Source organism: Panulirus ornatus, chromosome 2, assembly GCF_036320965.1.
Source record: "Panulirus ornatus isolate Po-2019 chromosome 2, ASM3632096v1, whole genome shotgun sequence".
NCBI classification, from domain to species: domain Eukaryota; kingdom Metazoa; phylum Arthropoda; class Malacostraca; order Decapoda; family Palinuridae; genus Panulirus; species Panulirus ornatus.
In genome coordinates, this window is record NC_092225.1 from 83,201,591 (window position 1) to 83,224,241 (window position 22,651).

Here is a 22,651-nt window from a genome sequence, read left to right on the forward strand (position 1 = left end):
AGCAGTGAGGCTAACACGTGCTCAGCAGCTTCCCTCCTGCCTCCCCTCTGACCACAAGACGACGTCTGCCATGACAGCCGTGTTCACTGCCTTTGTGTCGACGGTACGTCAGGACAGATTGACGAAGAAGAAAGACCAGTCACGGCTGATCTTGAGTCTGTCCTTGAGCACCAAGCCTTCCACGGTGAGTAGTGGGGAAGTGTGATCTTCATGGGAAGGAAGAACTGCTCGTGTGTGGAGGCAGATGCGACGCATTGCTCCCGGGTCACCCACATCACCAGGTGTCTCCGGCAGCACACCCAAGGACGGGATATTGTCAGCTGGAAGGTCAGTGCGTCCCCGTGGCGGGGGACGCGCACACAGGATGTGTGTGGTGGATGCACGGAAGGGTAGGAGTGAGGATGGACCTGTTCCTGTGTCAGGTTATATAGTATATGGATATATCCAGATAATGTTCTCCGTATATACAAGCATATATCGTCATGACGACTTTATATCCACGGTAGAGAAGGAAATACAGTTAACAAAGGTAATTATATTGACGCTTGACTCTGCTTTCATCCTCCGAGAATCAAATGACGTTATTGCACGCAGATTTTTTTTTCTATAACTTCGTTATCTTGACGGAGGAAGCACATTACACACTTTACACTCATTTAGTAATGATAAAAGCACACAGTACTGGTTCAGTGCTCTGGGTACCATACAGAGAGTAGTGCAACATTGTCAATACCACGACACATCACGTGTGAGGAAAGTTCTTCCCTGTGAAGGTGTAAACGTTGGCACAGCCGCCCCCCGTCACTCCTGCAGGTGAGGACCTCTCCCGCACCTCCCTCCCTCACACACGCCGCTCTGCCTCCCTCCCACACCCTTCGCCCATCTGTGGCTCCGCTGCTGCCGCTGTGGCTAGCCCTCCAGTACGCTTTCGATTTTGAGAGCTGTATCCCAGGAGCAATATCTCAAAGTGAGCGATACTTCTCGAGCATACAGCACCCTGATCCCGTCCAGTGTCATGTATGTCAGAGCACTGAATATTGACGGGGGCGAAGCAGTCGCGCAATGACTTTGTTCATCGCCACAGCCACGTGTTCGTAGAGCACCGTAACGCCTATGTTTTATCTTTCAAGTGTTGATCAACATTGTCACGTAACGAACTGATGAATGGCAAGTGGGGAACACCACACAAGTGGTATCGAGAGGGGCTGTTGTTGGGACCTGAACTGCAGAGTCAAATGAGGTAGTTAAGGTTAGCATAGAGTAACGAAATGGGTAGTTCAGGTAACATTGAGTAAAGATATGCTACGTAGGATTTAAATTCTCAGGAGAGAATTATATCGTGATGAAGAGGTCGCGTCTCGCTGTTACCTCACTACCCCAAAATGTCAGAACGTACGACATTCACAAGTCAGAGCCATCTGAATACTGCAGCAGACCTGCGCTCCCACCTGGTGTGAAAACATGTTCAATATCTCAACACCGAGAATAGATGGAAACGTTACGAAGTTTACGTTGTGGGAATAGTGAGAGGTATCGTATACTGGGGGGAAGTGAGAGGCATCGTGTACTGGGGGAAGTGAGAGGCATCGTGTACCGGGAGTAGAGAGGCATCGTGTACTGGGAGTAGTGAGAGGTATTGTATACTGGGAGTAGTGAGAGGCATCTTGTACTGAGAGTACCGAGAGGCATCGTATACTGGGAGTATTGAGAGGCATCGAGTACTGGGAGTAGTGAGAGGCATAGCATACATTCAGTGAACAAGTGAATATCAACCTTTTATCTCCCCAAGATAAGAATGATAGATATTCTGGTGTTATTATATATGATACACCATTGTATCAGGTCGACAACTCGTGTGATCGCGAGGCTGTATGATGTGTCTGAGACAAATTGGTGGGTCGATGTAGTAACATGGAAGACAGTGTCATGATGATCCTCCACCTCAGTGAAATTCTGAACACAGGAAGGTATAAAGACACATCGTGGGAGAGAAAAAAAAACCCACACGCTATTGTTTACTCTCAGCGTGTCTTAAGTCAGCGTCGCGAAAGATTAGCTCCTTGAATACCTGGTTCAGTCGTGGCTTCCCCCGAGGTAAGGCTGATAACACTGCGTCAGCCAGCCTGGGCGGCTTGTGAGGCTCGTATCAGCGTGGAGAGTAAACACTGTCGTTGCTGCCCCAGGGTCATGAACATCACGTGACCAGTACAGGGCACGAGTATCACCCTAGTCGGAACGGTGTCAGGGATGCAACACGTATGACACACGTACGTATCTTCATGATGACATTAATATCATGCGGATGATTAAAACGTTCATTGCCGCCGTACACAAATACTTTGTGGGGAACGTTATGATTACATGAATCAAATCATGAACGTCCGACAGTCCTGGTCGTGTTTACAGATGCCAGCGTTTCAGTCTTGAGCTCCCGCGTGACTCACGGAGCGCCTTGGACTACGTGTTTAGCGAGTCAGATTAGGCTCCGGTGAAGGAAAATATAATCAAGGACAGAGGCCTCGCTCCTACGAAGCGAGAGTCTCGCGGGTGTCATGGAATTCGTGTTCGTGACTGCTCAAAGAGGCGAATAGCGGGAGGTTCGAGTGCCCACAGGGAAGTGAAGCAGGTGAATCACAGAAGCCTTGGCGCAGCAGAGAGCACAGGTGCGCCAGAAGTGGTGGGTCATAGCGATTGCACACAGGCGTGCCGCTTGCGTAAGCCAATGACGCGTCCATCGACGTGGCAACGCAGCTACAGGTGGCGAAGGAAAAGAAAGAAGGTACGGTACGGGAGGGAGCGCAGTTACGTGAGGCCATTTTTCCCCCCAGCAAAACACACAAAAGACCCAGTTGCATATCACAAGGGCAAAGACCATTGGTACAAAAAAGGGAAGGATTCGCAGAGCTTTTGTTCGTGTGGAAAAGAACCGATCCATATGACTCACGGAGACTCGACCCTGAGAACGACAGAAAAGTGCAGGAGTCACTGGTGGCCGTACTTTCTGTTCTGTGTAGACGGATAACAAAAACGTGGCTGAAAACTATTACTTTTTCCCCTTTTGATATAAACAACTTAAAAGGAAAATGATCAGTGATCATTGCCACAACGCGCCATAATGAACGGTGACGAGAGACACGAGGAAGGGAAAAATAGGCAAGAGGAAAAGGAGCCACCATAGACAACAGAATAAAAGGATATTATGGAAAAGGAAATGAATAACTGCATTTTCTCCCGCTGCTTGTGTGTGTGTGTGTGTGTGTGTGTGTTGCGCCTCACGAAGCAAGAAGGGAAGGCGGGGAATTTGTGAACGTCATAATGACACGACAGATAGCGTTTTGTCCACATTTAGAACAAAGCCCCCGAAGCCGTGTTAGTCACACGCAACACAGCAGAGCAGACACTGTTATTTTCACATGCAGTATGTATCATTTACATGTACGGCAACAAAGGCGTGTTGCGCCTGACGGACAGCTCGGTGTGGCGCGGGGTACAATAAAACATTACTCTCGTATTCATTACAGTCAGCGTCGCTTTGCTCTGGGAACCACACTGACTGAACTTATCGGAGCGCCCCCCTGCCGCCCCGATGGATCGTCTGTGAACCACACTGACTGAACTTATCGGAGCGCCCCCCTGCCGCCCCGATGGATCGTCTGTGAACCACACTGACTGAACTTATCGGAGCGCCCCCCTGCCGCCCCGATGGATCGTCTGTGAACCACACTGACTGAACTTATCGGAGCGCCCCCCTGCCGCCCCGATGGATCGTCTGTGAACCAAACTGACTGAACTTATCGGGGCGTCCTGTCGCCCTGGCGGACCGTCTGTGAACCATTGACTGAACTTACTCGGGGCGTCCAACCCTTCTTAGGAGGACGGTCTGTGAACACTTAAACTAGTCAGTGTGCGCAGTACCAGTGGCCCTGGTTAATGGATCGTTCCATCTTGGTTTACGAGAACTAGCGCCGCCCTGGTGGACAGGAGACAAAGTACTCGGCGCCACAGTCGCCTCTCGCCCTAATTCTAAACATAAAAAGGAGAGCAGCACAGATGGTGCTTCATATTAACGGGCGACGATTATTCACAAAGAATAGGGATTTACGTGCGTGTATAACACAAGGAAAACATTGATAATATGTATTTGTGAGCGTCGTGTAAGGAAGGTGGAGGAGGAGACTAGGACGATGTTAGATGTGAGGTAAAACGTAGAGGGTCTCAGGAAGCATGGAGGTTAACACTGAGGCAACAGGGAAGTACAAGGCGGAAGGAAGGAGATTAAGATAGACAGGCCAGATATGGTGAAATGTGGGAAAGAAGGGGATTTTAGAATGACAGACACACAGGATGTAGGGGGAAAGGAAATAGATGAAGACGGACATACAGTGTTTGAAATAGGTTAGGAGGTATATTAAGATAGACAGACATACAGACAAACAGATAGATGGAGCTGTGAAGCTGTTCTACCTGCTGGGAGTGGGCTGTCCACTGCGTTGTTTGTCACGTTCCCTTCCTTGGTCAAGGTCGTTGTATTTTTCCTCTTTGTCTCACCTACTCGTGGGTTTGATAGTGTCCAGCCCACAATCTCATACCCTCTCAATCTCTTACATAACATCTGGCAACACCTGAGTCATACAACTCTGTCGCATAGCTGCCTCCTCTCTGGCCGCTCCACTGCAGCAGTATCGTTGGTGGGGCGACTTGCCCCTCTATCGATGTTGTGTCCCCCAGGGTTCAGCCTCGGTCCCTACTCTTTTTCTTCTCTCCATACATGATCTTCTCTCCTCAACATGTAACCATATTCACTCTCATGCTGATGATGCCACTCTGCGTACTTCATCTCTCACTCTCCCTCTACCTTCTTACTCTAATATTCGTTCTCTTTCTCGTACTGAACACGTATTCGGACTTAAGCAGTATATTGCAGCAGGGCGACAATAACTTGGTTTGGACTCATGTGTGTCAGGACGTAATATCTTATTCTGTTTGTCACTCGTGTATCTCAGTTCAGTTCTGAAACACAGTTAATGACTTCACTGGTCTAAACGTGTTAACCACAATCATGTCCCCTTAACTCTCTCATGGAAACCCCAACGTGATCAGTGTAAAATTTGCTTCCCAAAAGTTTGGTGCGCTGTCTATGTGCTGTAATTATTTTCTTCACATGAATGGCGGCTTTATATTTAAAGGGGTCTTATTCGTCCCAGTATGGAGTACTGCTAGCGTATCTGGGTTGGTTCTTTCTGTCATTTTATTTGTCAGGATGAAACCAAAAGCTTTCCGTCTCATTAGTTCTCCAAGCATCACATATCCCCGACCATCCCTCTCTGTTGTTGCTGCCATCTCCCTAATCTACGGGTATCATTTTCAGCCAGTGCTCTCGTGTGCTGTCATCACATATGTCCCCGCCACCAAGGCTTCGACTCGTCATACGCGTCTGACTGCTGCTACCCATAGCTTCTGTGTGGAGACCAGCCACCCGAGAATTGATAGTCACGATGCCTTCTTCCTTCCTCGAACAGCGTAGCTGTGGACACTCTCTCTACCCTCCTTCATCTGTTCGTCTTCCCTATTAACCTCATATCTATAGGAGTCGAGTAGACAGAAGCTTGAGGAGCTCTGGCATATTTCTTTATTCCTTTTGTCTCCACCTAGATTCCTTTTACTTGAGGTGGCCGTGGATGAGGTATGGTCTGCCTGTACCGTGTTGGTTACCGCATAGGAGAAAGAATCGTATGTCGCTTGAGAGGTGAGGAGTCTTTGACTCATTATGCTTGTGTCCGTGCTCCAAGCTGTGGGATAGAAGATTGGGCAAAATGCACGATTTCACAGCAAACAAAATTGTGCTCTTCAGTCTTTGTGTGTTTTTGTTAGAGTGTCTTTGTCTGTCTTGTCTGTTTATCTGTCTAGTTGTGTGGCTATTTCAAAATGTGTTTATATTTGCTCATGTGTATTTCTCTACATGTGTAAGTTTGTGGGTTCATCTGTGCCTCTCTGACGTGTATGTCTGTGTTCATCTGTGTCTCTATGATGTATATATCTATGTTCATCCGTGTCCCTCACGTATATTTCTGTGTTCATCTGTGTCTCTCACGTATATTTCTGTGTTCATCTGTGTCTCTCTGATGTGTATGTCTGTGTTCATCTGTGTCTCTCACGTATATGTCTGTGTTCATCTGTGTCTCTCACGTATATGTCTGTGTTCATCTGTGTCTCTCACGTATATGTCTGTGTTCATCTGTGTCTCTCTGATGTATATGTCTGTGTTCATCTGTGTCTCTCACGTATATGTCTGTGTTCATCTGTGTCTCTCACGTATATGTCTGTGTTCATCTGTGTCTCTCACGTATATGTCTGTGTTCATCTGTGTCTCTCTGATGTATATGTCTGTGTTCATCTGTGTCTCTCACGTATATGTCTGTGTTCATCTGTGTCTCTCACGTATATGTCTGTGTTCATCTGTGTCTCTCACGTATATGTCTATGTTCATCTGTGTCTCTCACGTATATTTCTGTGTTCATCTGTGTCTCTCTGATGTATATTTCTGTGTTCATCTGTGTCTCTCACGTATATGTCTGTGTTCATCTGTGTCTCTCTGATGTATATGTCTGTGTTCATCTGTGTCTCTCACGTATATGTCTGTGTTCATCTGTGTCTCTCACGTATATGTCTGTGTTCATCTGTGTCTCTCACGTATATGTCTATGTTCATCTGTGTCTCTCACGTATATTTCTGTGTTCATCTGTGTCTCTCTGATGTATATGTCTGTGTTCATCTGTGTCTCTCTGATGTATATGTCTGTGTTTGTCTGTTATCCGCACAACAGATTACAGGGTTCCTATTGCCCTCTGTGTATCAGTATGGTCTGTACCTGGTGCCTGGGTCCATCGACTGTGTGTCCTCTGTCACCGTTCTTGCCGTACGTTCATGTCGGGGCGTCACAGTTCTGGGTGTCACAACTCGGGGCGTCACAGCTCGGGGCGTAACATTTGTTGGCGTCACAGCTCATTGTGCCTCGTCACGGGGCATGAAGATGTCTAACTTTGGGGCGTCACAACTCGTTGCGCCGCAGCTCGGGGCGTCACAACTCTGGGGCGTCACAGCTCGGGGCGTCACAACTCTTGGGCGTCACAGCTCGGCGCGTCACAGCTCAATGTACCTCGTCACGGGGCACGAAGGCGTCTAACTTTGGGGCGTCGAAACTCGGGGCGTCACAGCTCGGGGCGTCACAACTCGTTGCGCCACAGCTCGGGGCGTCAGAACTCTGGGGCGTCACAGCTCGGGGCGTCACAACTCGTGGCGTCACATGATATAAAGATGGTAAAACAATTTTTGGAGCTCGCGGTCGGAATTTTTGTTCATTTCGAGTTTTACACTGATGGTTTCCTAGATATAGTTTGACCAGCAAACATAAAACAGTTTTGGCCATATTTTCCATCCATATCTCTTGTTTGTCTGTTGTTTTTACATCATTTATTTACAGGGATATTATTTTTACTCATATTTTTTTCTTAAGTAAGATACCTACGAAATATTCAACATGATTTTCTTGTATCCATATAATATTTCAAATGTTTTATATAAAGAAATTATGTGTTGTTTATTTTTTTGCTCTTTGTGTGTGTGTGTGTGTGTGTGTGTGTGTGTGTGTGTGTGTGTGTGTGATCGTTAGATAAATAGAGAGAGAAGGACCGGCTTGTTGAATTTATTCAGCCATTCGGTTGAAAAATGTACAGTTGAGATATTACAGCACTGAGGGAGGGGAAGGGGAAGGGGGAGTCAGTGAATAGCAACTAGTTAATTAATCACAAATGACCTTAAGATTGAGGTGGGCGGCAGGTTATTTCAACGCCTTTATATATGCCCATGAGTGAGGTATGCATACATGAATATAGCTACACCGTCAAAGTGGCAGATATGCGGCATGTTGTACGGAGGAAACTCCTTGGTTGATACATTACGTGGTTTGATGGTGATCAGGGGAACGTTACGTGAGGAAGAAAAGTTACACACGTTGGTTACACACGTTGGTTACACACGTTGGTTACACGCGTTGGTTACACGCGTTGGTTACACACGTTGGTTACACACGTTGGTTACACGCGTTGGTTACGCAAATTGGTTACACACGTTGGTTACACACGTTGGTTACGCAAGTTGGTTACACCCGTTGGTTACACGCGTTGGTTACACACGTTGGTTACACACGTTGGTTACACACGTTGGTTGGTTGCATTGCGGTAATATTGTGGTCGACGTACGTTATGTACTGAACGGCGAGCATCAAGTGCTGGATGGTATCACTTGGATTGCCTCAGCTGACAAATACATAGCGAAGAGATGTCCATGTTGTTCCCTTGCTTAGTTGTGTGCTTGTTCCTGGGTTGTTCTTATGACGTCCGTGGTGATGGGGACAGGGCGATTGTGGTGTGTGTGTGTCTCTGTGTGAGGAGTGGTGGTTGATACGAGGCGATCATGGTGAGGGACGGCGGGTGGTGGAGGTGGGGGCTGCGGGAGTAGGATGAGGTCCCGGTGACACGGGTAAGGTTATCAAATCTCTCTCTCTCTCTCTCTCTCTCTCTCTCTCTCTCTCTCTCTCTCTCTCTCTCTCACACACACACACACACACACACACACACACACACACACACACTACATAAGTACTTTGGCACCAAATAGATTTCCACTTGTTGCCAGATGCATCATAAACAAGGGTGACCTGCTCAATATTCATGATGCATACAAAAGTCATTAGATAAACAAACACGACGGCGCAGGACAACATCCACGTTGAACAGATCGGTGAACTCGACGCTTGCAACGGCAGCAGCGAAATAAATATGCTGAACACACACACACACACACACACACACACACACACACACACACACACAGGGGGACGGCAGCACCGAACCTACTCACGAACACACACACACACACACACACACACACACACACACACACACACACACACACACACATATATGTGTGTGCACGCGCGCGCGCCAGCTACACCGTCATACAAAGCCAGAACACATGAATGACGCAGCCAACGCCCGTAATGTGGCCTCGATCGTACACACGTCTCCTCTGCCTCTCCTGCGAAGGAACGTGGGTGTTGAGTACAGGCGAGGAAACACTTAACGAAGGACTTGTAAGCCGTGCCCTGCCGCTGAACGAGGAGTGCAGGATTATGCAACTTAGAACACAAAATAAAACGGAAATAGACTATCAGGGATTCAAAATGTGGGTGAACGACTACTCATTAACACTGACAGCGTGAAATATACAGGAAGGACTGCACCATCAGCATGTAAATAGCAATATAAAGAGTCATTTCATAGGCAAATCACGTGAATACAGGTAATGGAAGGACAGAGTACAGCCACGGTGATATATGCCAAGCTTATGCCCGACCCGGGGAACTCTGTTTCCAAACTTCAAGCTGGATTCTCACAAACAGGAAATGGAGGAAGAAGCCACTTAGATTCTGAGTAATTAGCACACACACACACACACACACACACACACACACACACACACACACACACACACACACACACACACACACACACACACACACACACACACACATAGGAGTAAAGACACGGTGCATATGTACAAGGTTATGAGGCGGGACAACAGGAGTGTGAAAGTCCCTCGCTGTAATACACAGAGTAACCACACGAGAACCTGACTTGACACACACACAGTATGGCTAGACTTTACAAGGTGACACCACGTGTATAACACCTTGAGGAGGAGGTGACGACATTTAAGGACATCGGAAATGAAAGTGAAAAATGTATAGAACGCTAGAAGTGGACGAACGAAATACATCTGTGAATATATATATATATATATATATATATATATATATATATATATATATATATATATATATATATATATATATATATATATATATATATATATATATATTATCCCTGGGGATAGGGGAGAAAGAATACTTCCCACGTATTCCCTGCGTGTCGTAGAAGGCGACTAAAAGGGGAGGGAGCGGGGGGCTGGAAATCCTCCCCTCTGGTTTTTTTTTTTTTTTAATTTTCCAAAAGAAGGAACAGAGAATTCGGCCAGGTGAGGGTATTCCCTCAAAGGCCCAGTCCTCTGTTCTTAACGCTACCTCGTTAATGCGGGAAATGGCGAATAGTTTGAAAGAAAGAAAGAAAGAAAGATATATATATATATATATATATATATATATATATATATATATATATATATATATATATATATATATATATATATATATATATATATATGGTAGACAAGCTAGGGAAGGAGAAGCAAAACCAAGGTGGGGCTGAAGATAGCCACAAGGTAGAGGCAACTGTAGAGGAGTTTGAGTCTAGACTCTCTGACGCAGCTAGGACGAACGGCTCTTCCAGGAAAGCCATTGAAGAGGCAATGTGTGTACAGAGAGAGGAGAGCTGTGGAGGCGTGTGGTACTGTGGGTGGGAGACATAAGGAGGCGCAGGTCGATCAAAGCAGAAGTGTGACGATGAAGAGGAGGTGTTAGATAAGGTCGAGGACAGAGCATGACTACAGGGGTAAAACGAGAGATGGTCAACTATGGAAATGAACGAGGGAGCTTCAGCGATACAAGCCTGCGATGATGCCTGGGCTGGCTGGACGAAGACTGTCTTCCAGAGAGGAAGGAGAGGGAGAAGGCCAGAGGAAGGACTCACGTCCGGAAGCTGCTCGATGCGATGGACTCGCCAAATGCAGGTCACGATGTGATGGAAGACAGGAGAGTGGGGATGTACAGCCATGATGCAAGGTGAAGGCCTCTGAGGGTAACAATTTGACAGGGAATTGTGTGGTCAAGAAGTGCTTAGGAGGGCAAAACGTCTGGCCAGGAAAGAGGAGTTCAGAGGAATGTTTTGTCAGAAGATCACAGACTAAGAAGAGAGAGAGAGAGAGAGAGAGAGAGAGAGAGAGAGAGAGAGAGAGAGAGAGAGAGAGAGAGAGAGAGAGAGAGAGGCAAAAGGCAAAAAAACAAAAACAAGGGAATTCATATCAAGGAAGTGGGAGGTAGGGTACTGAGTTCGGTGCTGGGGTCATCGGTACTCTTGATCTGCGTAAAGAATTTGTCGAAGGGATTGGACTCCCACCTGAGTGGAGTGTGATCATGGAAGAATCCAAGGTCACGAGGGGGATAAAGAATGAGGGGGAGTGCATCTTCTTACAAGGGGACATGAACAAACTCCAAAGTTGGTCTGATACATTGTTAGTAAAATTCAATCCCTCCTAAAAGATGAAAAGTAATGAAGATGGGGCATAATGAAAGAAAGATTCATTACAAATACTATTTAGCAGGAGTGACTTGCAGGAATCTGTGTGTGCAAGGGAACTGGAAGTTGACATTGCAGCTCACTTGTCGCCAAAGCCCCACCTTAGAACTGTGAAGAAGACAACCTGTCGTTCGGCAAACATTAGAAATTGCATTTAGGTATTTGGATAAAGGAATACTCAACAACCTCTTCACATCCTACTTTCGGCTAAAACTAGAATGTGCTTGGCAAGTCTCGTTACCCCTCACCTGAGGAAGCAGCCTCATAGCACCTATACAGAAGAACGTTGGGAGGCGACATGCTTGGTCCTCCTCGAACCTTGTCTCTGGCCAGAGTCGTAGCAGAACCCTCAGCTTCTCTGCCCTCCACACACACACACACACACACACACACACACACACACACACACACACACACACACACACTTGTAATGATGTATGAGGTGAGAGATGTAAGGTACTAGCTCATACCTGGACGACACTGTCGATGCCGCTGCCACAGGACCCACTGTGCTGTGTCCCGAGTTCGGTAGCAAGAGGTTCCCCTCAGCCTCATCCCCTCCCCTCCATGCATGTGGATCATCCAGGAGGTAAAGCCTCGTTAAGATGTTGGATACCTTAACACTGTCTCAGCGTCTCATACCTCACAATTTTTCATACTTCCACTGTCGTTTGACGTACGTTTAATGAGTCGTACATCCACTCCCTGCAGCATTCAAGAGGCACCAAGTGCAACAGCATCTTCCCCTCCGTCAGGGGTTCCCGCGCCATCAACACTCACAATAAGGCCATGATCAGCGTTGCTCATACTGTGTGGCACAGCTACCAGGAATTCCTGTTGATGACGAGTTCAGAAGCCACGACATGATAGTAAAAGGAGGTTCATCAACACCTTCTCTGGGATGTGCGTCAGAGTCACAAACCATGTCCTCAGTGTGTGTGTGTGTGTGTGTGTGTGTGTGTGTGTGTGTGTGTGTCACGTGCACCTGGTGTGTTACACAGACAACACTGGTGATGACCTGGCCCGTCGAACGGTAGCCACTGTGCCCGTAGCCATAACGCCCAACATTTGATATTACGTAAATAACACAAATGTTGAGAGAAAGAAAAAAAGTCAAACGAATTTCCCCGAGAGCACCAGCTGTGCCGCCTGCCTTGCTTGAAAGATCATTTTTACATTTCCTTTTAAATACACACACACACACATACACACACACACACACACACACACACACACACGCATACACACACACACACACACACACACACACACACACACACACACACACACACATACACACGCATACACCAGCCAGCTACAGGCAGGTGATGTGTGCACACAGTCCCAGAACGTTCACGATCTCCCCCATGAGGGGATCGCCTACAGGATCCAGTAAGTATTGAGGAAGGAGGGAGTGCCAAGTGATCCTCACCGTGGCCAGGGACCTGTGTGTTGGTAGGCGGATACTGCCAAGTGGAAGAGATGCACAGCGATGTGAACTGACGAGAGATGGACGAGACTCATGCCCACACATGTTCCACCCCCACGTAAGCCGAGGGGAAGTGGTCCCCACACAGCTTCAAATACTCTTATTCATGATCCGTCCCTGAAGGCAAGACTTGAACTGAAACATCAGGAAAGCCAGGTACAGAGAAGAGTGAAGCTCAGACGGAAATAAAAGAGGGAAACTACATTCTGCTTTTTATCTCCGTGATAACATAACCATGTAGCATTTGTGAGGGCAACCCGGCTGGACCCCACGTTGCTGGGGCGGGTAACCAAATCTCTCTGTAATGGAGTTAAAAGAAATTGTTTTACCTCCATTCTTTATGAAACTCTAGAACAGTCCATAGAAAAGTGTTTCAATACGAAAAAAACAATAGCAAGGTAAAAAGTGAAAAATAATTCTGATGTTACGGACGTACAAGAATTAAAAGAGAAAAAAAAAGAGAAAAACCGATAAACCAATAGAATATTTTCTAGTTCTGAATGGTATGAGGCAGCTCAAAAGGATAAAGTAAACATCACCAACGGAAAAGGATGAAAATACATTGAAAATGCAACAGAAGATGAGTCTTGTGCTGAGAGAAGGGCAGTGAAGAAAACGATACAGGAAAATATGGTTTGGAGGGTTTCCAGGGAAGGGGCTAAAAGCAGGGATATGTTGGTGATTTGAAATTCCAGAGAAGGATATTGGCAATGTTCCAGAGGTAGAGAGAGAGAGAGAGAGAGAGAGAGAGAGAGAGAGAGAGAGAGAGAGAGAGAGAGAGAGAGAGAGAGAGAGAGACCCCTGGAAGTAATACACAAATAGAAACAAAAAAAAAAGAAAGCGTGAGTCAGTTGATGAACATCTTGAGGCCATTTCCATACGTTCATGAAAAGTAAATAGGAAGAAAGGAAACTGGAAGAGGAGAGAATGTGTAATGTCCAGCAGAAAAATACTTAAAGGGAAACGAAGGTCAGTTGGGGTCAGTTTGAATGATACAGGAATAATTCTGTCAGCCAAGTGACAAGACCGTAAAGGAAAGAGGGAGGAGGAGGAGGAGGAGATAGGTCTACAAGAGTCAAAGGATTGAGAACATTGTGTGAGCAGAGAACTGGCTTGACTCGGTCTTACTGGAACAATGATAACCAAATTTATTCTTCCTCATTATATATATATATATATATATATATATATATATATATATATATATATATATATATATATATATATATATTTTTTTTTTTTTTTTTTTTTATACTTTGTCGCTGTCTCCCGCGTTTGCGAGGTAGCGCGAGGAAACAGACGAAAGAAATGGCCCAACCCCCATACACACGTACATACACACGTCCACACACGCAAATATACATACCTACACAGCTTTCCATGGTTTACCCCAGACGCTTCACATGCCTTGATTCAATCCACTGACAGCACGTCAACCCCTGTATACCACATCGCTCCAATTCACTCTATTCCTTGCCCTCCTTTCACCCTCCTGCATGTTCAGGCCCCGATCACACAAAATCTTTTTCACTCCATCTTTCCACCTCCAATTTGGTCTCCCTCTTCTCCTCGTTCCCTCCACCTCCGACACATATATCCTCTTGGTCAATCTTTCCTCACTCATTCTCTCCATGTGCCCAAACCATTTCAAAACACCCTCTTCTGCTCTCTCAACCACGCTCTTTTTATTTCCACACATCTCTCTTACCCTTACGTTACTTACTCGATCAAACCACCTCACACCACACATTGTCCTCAAACATCTCATTTCCAGCACATCCATCCTCCTGCGCACAACTCTATCCATAGCCCACGCCTCGCAACCATACAACATTGTTGGAACCACTATTCCTTCAAACATACCCATTTTTGCTTTCCGAGATAATGTTCTCGACTTCCACACATTTTTCAAGGCTCCCAAAATTTTCGCCCCCTCCCCCACCCTATGATCCACTTCCGCTTCCATGGTTCCATCCGCTGACAGATCCACTCCCAGATATCTAAAACACTTCACTTCCTCCAGTTTTTCTCCATTCAAACTCACCTCCCAATTGGCTTGACCCTCAACCCTACTGTACCTAATAACCTTGCTCTTATTCACATTTACTCTTAACTTTCTTCTTCCACACACTTTACCAAACTCAGTCACCAGCTTCTGCAGTTTCTCACATGAATCAGCCACCAGCGCTGTATCATCAGCGAACAACAACTGACTCACTTCCCAAGCTCTCTCATCCCCAACAGACTTCATACTTGCCCCTCTTTCCAGGACTCTTGCATTTACCTCCCTAACAACCCCATCCATAAACAAATTAAACAACCATGGAGACATCACACACCCCTGCCGCAAACCTACATTCACTGAGAACCAATCACTTTCCTCTCTTCCTACACGTACACATGCCTTACATCCTCGATAAAAACTATATATATATATATATATATATATTTTTTTTTTCTTTTCTTTCATACGATTCGCCATTTCCCGCATTTGCGAGGTAGCGTCAAGAACAGAGGACTGGGCCTTAGAGGGAAAATCCTCACCTGGCCCCCTTCTCTGTTCCTTCTTTTGGAAAATTAAAAAAAAAAAAAAAAAAAAAAAAAAAAGAGAGGGGAGGATTTCCAGCCCCCCGCTCCCTCCCCTTTTAGTCGCCTTCTACGACACGCAAGGAATACGTGGGAAGTACTCTTAATCCCCTATCCCCAGGGATAATATATAATATATACATATATATATATATATATATATATATATATATATATATATATATATATATATATATATATATATATACATATATATGAATATAAAGCAATTCTTAATTTTATAAGAGACCATGAGTAACAGTTATAAATGCAACGCATGGCATTTTTATTGCTAACCAGTAACATTCCATGTCACGCTATATGTACTTGAAACGCTATACATCAGCACCACAGCAACATTTTCAGACATACTTCAATCGCACTATAACAAATGTAATCAGGAAATCATTAATTTGTGTGATGTTCCTGCTATATACATGCACATTAAAAGGTAGGATCTATGTAGCTATGTAAAGTATACAGCAACATACCTTACAATGTTGATCAACCACACTGTTCAAGGAAATATTTGATAAATGTCCCTGAACCACAGGTACTAGTTGTAGCTAGTACAGCAAGGGTTTACAGTTTAAAATAAGGTTTTTTATACATGTTCAGGTTTCAACAATATCTACATAATCTCTCATCAGAATCACTTTTCAGGTTATACAAATGATAACCATAAACTCCGTTGATGCACTGAATATTTGCAATAGGAGTAGGTACCTTCCACGGAATGACAATGTTTTCATTTCATGTCATCAAACAAACCAAATAAACTTTCACTCAACAGTTATCATATAACCAATTAATGCATTACATAACACCCTATTTCGAATTCTGAGTTTATGCGATATTAAAATACAGTATTTCTATTACTATCAAACTGTGAGGGCTACATGCGTGTCTGCTCTTTTTCTTCTTCTTCAGGGTTCATCTCAACAACTGTGTCACAACGCCGTCCTTCCTCTTCTGCAATAGTGGTGTTTAGAAGGGAGCTGTCACCTGTGGAAGATCTTCGACGCATATGTATGGATACATCTTGCTGATGTATGGGTGAAGTGTGAGACGGAGACTCCATTAGAGAACTATGTGAAGGAGACCTGTCTTTGAGGAACTTTGGATTGTCCTTCAAAGATTCACGACGGGAAGTTAAGGATGCACTGCTACTACTGCGTCTTCCAAATATTTCACGGATGTTGGGATATGTCTGGTGATTCCCTAAACCACCAAGGAAAGTATTAGAAGGAGAGTAGTAACAAACATATTCTTTATTAGAAGCCCAAGCAGGGAATTCTGATTGTCGAAGTGGCCGGTCACAGATCTCCTCATCCTCTGGTCGCTTCCAGGGCAATGTGACCTCAGCCATATATATATATATATACCTATTTAGTACGTATATATGTCTATTCATGTAAGCTATGTTTTACATCATGTATTCATTGTGTATTCCTAAGAGATACATGACAGCTACAGACTTAGTGTGAGCGGATCTGGCTCTTCTTCGTCTGTTCCCGGCACAACCTCGCTAACGCTGGAAACGGTGATCAAGGATTATTATTTTGATAGGTTGGTGCGTTTGTCTTTTACTCTTCCACGGCTGAACCGTAGCATCTGGAGTCCTTAGATTTGCTGTTGGTTGTGGGCACTTCAGAACGCCGGCAAGGTCTTGAGCCACCGCGGGGTTGGCCTTGAAGGACGTGTTTCAGGCCAGGGGAAGGCCGCTTTTCTAAAGCCCCGTGGATTACACCGAGTTCGCTGCGCTCATTCAGAATTGGCGACCTGGCAGCTTAAAATTTTAATGAAGGTACCTCAGGATCAAAGGCCGACAAACGCCACCTTTCAAACTTCAGATTTCCTTCAGCCATTTTTTTTTTTCAATTTTTTGCCATGCAGCGCCGTGTACCCAAACTAGCAGATGAATAAGTGAATAAACAAGTACACAAGCATATAGAAAATATATATATATATATATATATATATATATATATATATATATATATATATATTATTTTATTTTTTTTTTTATTATACTCTGTCGCTGTCTCCCGCATTTGCGAGGTAGCGCAAAGAAACAGACGAAAGAAATGGCCCAACCCCCCCCCCATACACATGTATATACATACGTCCACACACGCAAATATACATACCTACACAGCTTTCCATGGTTTACCCCAGACGCTTCACATGCCTTGATTCAATCCACTGACAGCACGTCAACCCCGGTATACCACATCGCTCCAATTCACTCTATTTCTTGCCCTCCTTTCACCCTCCTGCATGTTCAGGCCCCGATCACACAAAATCTTTTTCACTCCATCTTTCCACCTCCAATTTGGTCTCCCTCTTCTCCTCGTTCCCTCCACCTCCGACACATATATCCTCTTGGTCAATCTTTCCTCACTCATTCTCTCCATGTGCCCAAACCACTTCAAAACACCCTCTTCTGCTCTCTCAACCACGCTCTTTTTATTTCCACACATCTCTCTTACCCTTACGTTACTCATTCCACACTTCACACCACACATTGTCCTCAAACATCTCATTTCCAGCACATCCATCCTCCTGCGCACAACTCTATCCATAGCCCACGCCTCGCAACCATACAACATTGTTGGAACCACTATTCCTTCAAACATATCCATTTTTGCTTTCCGAGATAATGTTCTCGACTTCCACACATTCTTCAAGGCCCCCAGAATTTTCGCCCCCTCCCCCACCCTATGATCCACTTCCGCTTCCATGGTTCCATCCGCTGACAGATCCACTCCCAGATATCTAAAACACTTCACTTCCTCCAGTTTTTCTCCATTCAAACTCACCTCCCAATGACTTGACCCTCAACCCTACTGTACCTAATAACCTTGCTCTTATTCACATTTACTCTTAACTTTCTTCTTCCACACACTTTACCAAACTCAGTCACCAGCTTCTGCAGTTTCTCACATGAATCAGCCACCAGCGCTGTATCATCAGCGAACAACAACTGACTCACTTCCCAAGCTCTCTCATCCCCAACAGACTTCATACTTGCCCCTCTTTCCAAAACTCTTGCATTTACCTCCCTAACAACCCCATCCATAAACAAATCCATGGTTTACCCCGGCCGCTTCATATGCCCTGGTTCAGTCCATGGACAGCTCGTCGACCCCTGTATACCACATCCTTCCAGTTACACTCTATCCTGTGCACGCCTTTCATCCTCCAGCATGTTCAGGCCCCGGTCGCTCAAACTATGTTTCACTCCATCCTTCCTTTTTCAGTTTGATCTCCCTCTTCTCCTTTTTTCCTGGACTTCTAATACATGTATCCTCTTTGTCAACCTTTCCTCACTCATTCTTTCCATATGTCCAAGCCATTTCAGCACACTTTCTTCGGCTCTCGCCCACGCTTATTTTATTACCACAAATCTCTCTTACCTTTTCATTACTTACTCGATCAAACTACATCACACCACATATCCTCAAACATTTCATTTCCAGCATATCCACCCTCCTCCATACATCCTCGTCTTTGGCCCATTCCTCGCTTCCATACACCATCGCTGGAAGTACTATTCCTTTAAACATACCCATTTTTGTTCTCCCAGGTAACGACCTCACGACACATTCTACAGTGCATCCAGACACTTCGCTCCCTCACCCAGTGTATGACTCACACCCACTTCCATGGTTCTATTTGCTACCATATCCACTCTTGGGGATCTAAAACTCTTCACCTCCTCCAGGTTTTCTTGTCATACTCACACCCCAAGTAACCTAACCCTCAACCCTACTAAAGCTAATAACCTTGCTTTTATTTACATTACTTTCAAATGCCTCCTTTCACACTTTCTTCTAAACCCAGTCACCAATTTTACAGTTTCTTACTCTAATTCACCACCAGTGCTGTATCATCAGCAGACAAAATTGACTTACCTCCCAGGCCATCTCATCCCCAACATACTGCATACTTGCCCCTCTGTCCAAGACTTTTGCATTTACTTCCCTCACAACCCCATCCATGAACTAATTAAACTGCCACGGTGACATTACACACCGCAGACCGACCTTTACTGGGAACCATTCACTCTCTTCTCTTCCTACTTCTTCACACGCCTTACACCCTTACACTTCTCATTGCCTCTAGCAGCTTACCTTCCACACCATATATCCTTAACACTTACTACAAGGCATCCCTATCAACCCTATCATATGCCTTCTCCAGATCCGCAAATGCCACATACAAATCCATCTGTTTCTTCAAGTATTTCTCTCATTCATTCTTCAAAGCAAACACCTGACCGACACCTCCTTTATCACTTCTAAAACCACACTTCTCCTCCCTAATCTGATACTCTTACATGCCTTCGTCCTTTCAGTCAATACCCTCCTACACAGCTTACCAGGTACACTTAACAAAATTATACCACTGTACTTTGAACACTCATCTTTATTCCCTTTGCCTTTATAAGATGGCACTGTACATGCATTCCGCTACTCCCCATGCACTTCACCATGATCCATACATACATCGAATAACCTTACCAACCAATCAACAACACAGTCACCACCTTTCTTAATAAATTCAACTGCAGAACCATTCATGCTAGCCGCCTTGCTGCTTTTCATTTTACGTAAAGCTTTCACCACCCCTTCTCTCCTCACCAAACCACTCTACATGACTCTCACCTCGCATACTACCCCAACCAAAACACCGTATCATCAAACACATTTTACAGTCCCTCAAAATACTCACTCAGTTTCCTCCATACTTCATCATTACTTGTTATCACTTCCCCTTTTGCCACTTCACTGATATTCCCATTTGTTTCCATGCCTTTCGCACATTATTTACCTCCTTCCAAAACTTTTTTTATTTTCTCTTAAGTTTAATGATGCTCTCGCCCCAACTCTCATTTGCCCTCTTTTTCAACCCGTATACCTTCCTCTTTACCTCCTGCAGCATTTTCTTATACATCTCACAGTAATTTGCACGTTTTCCTTACAGGTAAAGTCAAAATGCCTTCTTCATCCCACCACTCATTACGCTTTCTAATCTGCCGACCTCCCACCTTTCGCATGCCACATGCATCTCGTGCACATGCCATCACTACATCCCTAAATATCTCCCATTCCTCATCCACTCCACACGCTTCATTTGCTCTCACCTTTTGGCATTCTGCACTCAGTTTCTCCTGGTATTTCTTCATACAAATCTCCTTTCCAAGCTCACTTACTCTCACCACTCTCTTCTCTCCAACATTGCTTCCTCGTCCGAAAACTTCTGCAAATCTTCACCCTCGCCTCCGCACGATAATGATCAGACATCCCATCAGCTGTCCCTTTCGGCACATTTATATTCAGAGTCTCTTTCATACGCTTATCAATTAATATGTAATCTAATAATGTCCGTTGACAATCTCTCCTACTCACATACGTATACTTGTGCATATCTCTCTTTTTAAACCAGGTATTCCCAGTCTTTTTTCAGCACACAAATCTACAAGCCCTTCACCCCATGCGCTCCAATTATACCCTCATTTGTCACATTACTTACCTTTGCGTTAAAATCACCCATCACTAATATCTGGTCTCGTACATCATAACTGCTGACGCTCACTCAGCTGCTCCCAAAACACTTGCCTCTCATGACCAGGTGCTTATGCACCTGGTCGTGAGATTTCCCCACATCAATGTAGAATTTACTCTCTTACATTGTATCACACACTAACAACTGCTTTGTCTCTCACAAACCCCTGACTTAACGTCTAAGAAAATTCCAAATCATTCTTCCTCTTTACTCTTGAGTTTTGTTTCACTCAGAGCCAGAACATTCAGGTTTCTTTCCTCAGACATTCTACCTGTTTCTCCTTTCTTTTCATCTTGGTTACATCGACACACATTCAGACACCCCAGCCTGAGCCTTTGAGGAGGATGAGCACTCCCCGGTTGACTCCTTCTGTTTCCCCTTTTAGAAATTGACATACAAGAAGGGTGCGGGGAAGGGGGGTTCCAAGGGGGTTCCTTTTCCCCGCTCCCGCCCCCTTTAGTCGCCTTCTACGACACGCGGAATACGGAGGTAGAATTGTTTCTCCCCTACCTCAGGGATTAATCATATTGTTCCCAGGATGGCATGCTATAATTGTGATATGATTAATGATGATATACTAATAATATAACTGATGATGTTGAAGATAAGAGTGATAATAATCAGGATAACGATACTAATGATAATGATGATAATCATAATCATAATAATAGTAGTATCACCACACAGCATACATTAAAAGGGTTGTGAGAATGGAAGATCGTAAATTAGGGTAAAGTCAAAATGAACTTCACGTTCATTTTGTGAGTGCGAACAACCAGGTTCGTCTCGTCATTTCAGTCCAAACCCCGGCGAAGACATCCTCCTGTACTTCACTGCCGAAGCTGAGCCACAAGGGCGGCTGGGATGTCTCATCACTTGGACGTACCCGAGGCCGACTCACGGTCCTCCTACACTGGAGGCCGAGATGATGATGGGGAGGACGTGATTGCAAACCATCAGGTTCTGTGGGAGAGAGAGAGTTTGAGGAGGTTGGTATTCACCTGCCTGGCCTCTCAGACTGGGCATGGCCGTGTTACCAGGAGACGGCGGAAGGAATGAAGATGGAGGAATTATATATTACGAAGAGGTGAGAGGTATACCCTGCTGTAGGAAATAGAGCAGTGGACGTGGATGACTCCCTGAGCGGGGTCGTCTTGCAGTGATCCACGAGTGCCGCCGGGTACTACTAACCCTGGGACGTGAGGTCTCCCGCCTCACTTGTTCAACACTGACCTACCTCCTACCCCCACGGAGCGCGCGAGCGCACGCGCGCACCGCACGACCCCACTCGCCACCAGTCCATCTGGCAGATTGAACTCATAAATTTTTATTCGATAGAGAAAATGTTACATCCGGGATTCTCTCTCTCTCTCTCTCTCTCTCTCTCTCTCTCTCTCTCTCTCTCTCTCTCTCTCTCTCTCTCTCTCTCTTACCCACTTTGAATTCCATTTATTTGGCAGCTAAAAAAGTGGCATCCATCCGGGTTTTTTTCGTTTTTTTTTATTCCCGCCAGTAATGTATTCCATCTCGTACGAGCGATCAAAATGCCATCCTGCAGATGGTGTGTGTGTGTGTGTGTGTGTGTGTGTGTGTGTGTGTGTGTGTGTGTGTGTGTGTGTGTGTGTTGTCTTCTTTTTCATACCCAGAGGTGATCTGTGATTAGATGACACACATGAGAAAGATTGACGCTTGA

The 22,651-nt window shown here is 45.2% G+C and overlaps 1 protein-coding gene and 1 long non-coding RNA gene across 2 annotated transcripts in view; one reads left to right on the plus strand and one right to left on the minus strand.

Moving 5' to 3' along the window:
* Window positions 1-22,651, plus strand: part of LOC139757792 (DBH-like monooxygenase protein 1) — a 798,273-nt gene that overhangs the window by 109,964 nt on the left and 665,658 nt on the right. The window lies entirely within an intron of this gene.
* LOC139752962 (uncharacterized) overlaps window positions 21,653-22,651 on the minus strand; it is a 50,547-nt gene continuing 49,548 nt past the window's right edge. The window contains exon 3 of the long non-coding RNA XR_011713626.1: window positions 21,653-21,921. This is a non-coding gene — a long non-coding RNA (uncharacterized lncRNA). The remainder of the gene's footprint in view (window positions 21,922-22,651) is intronic.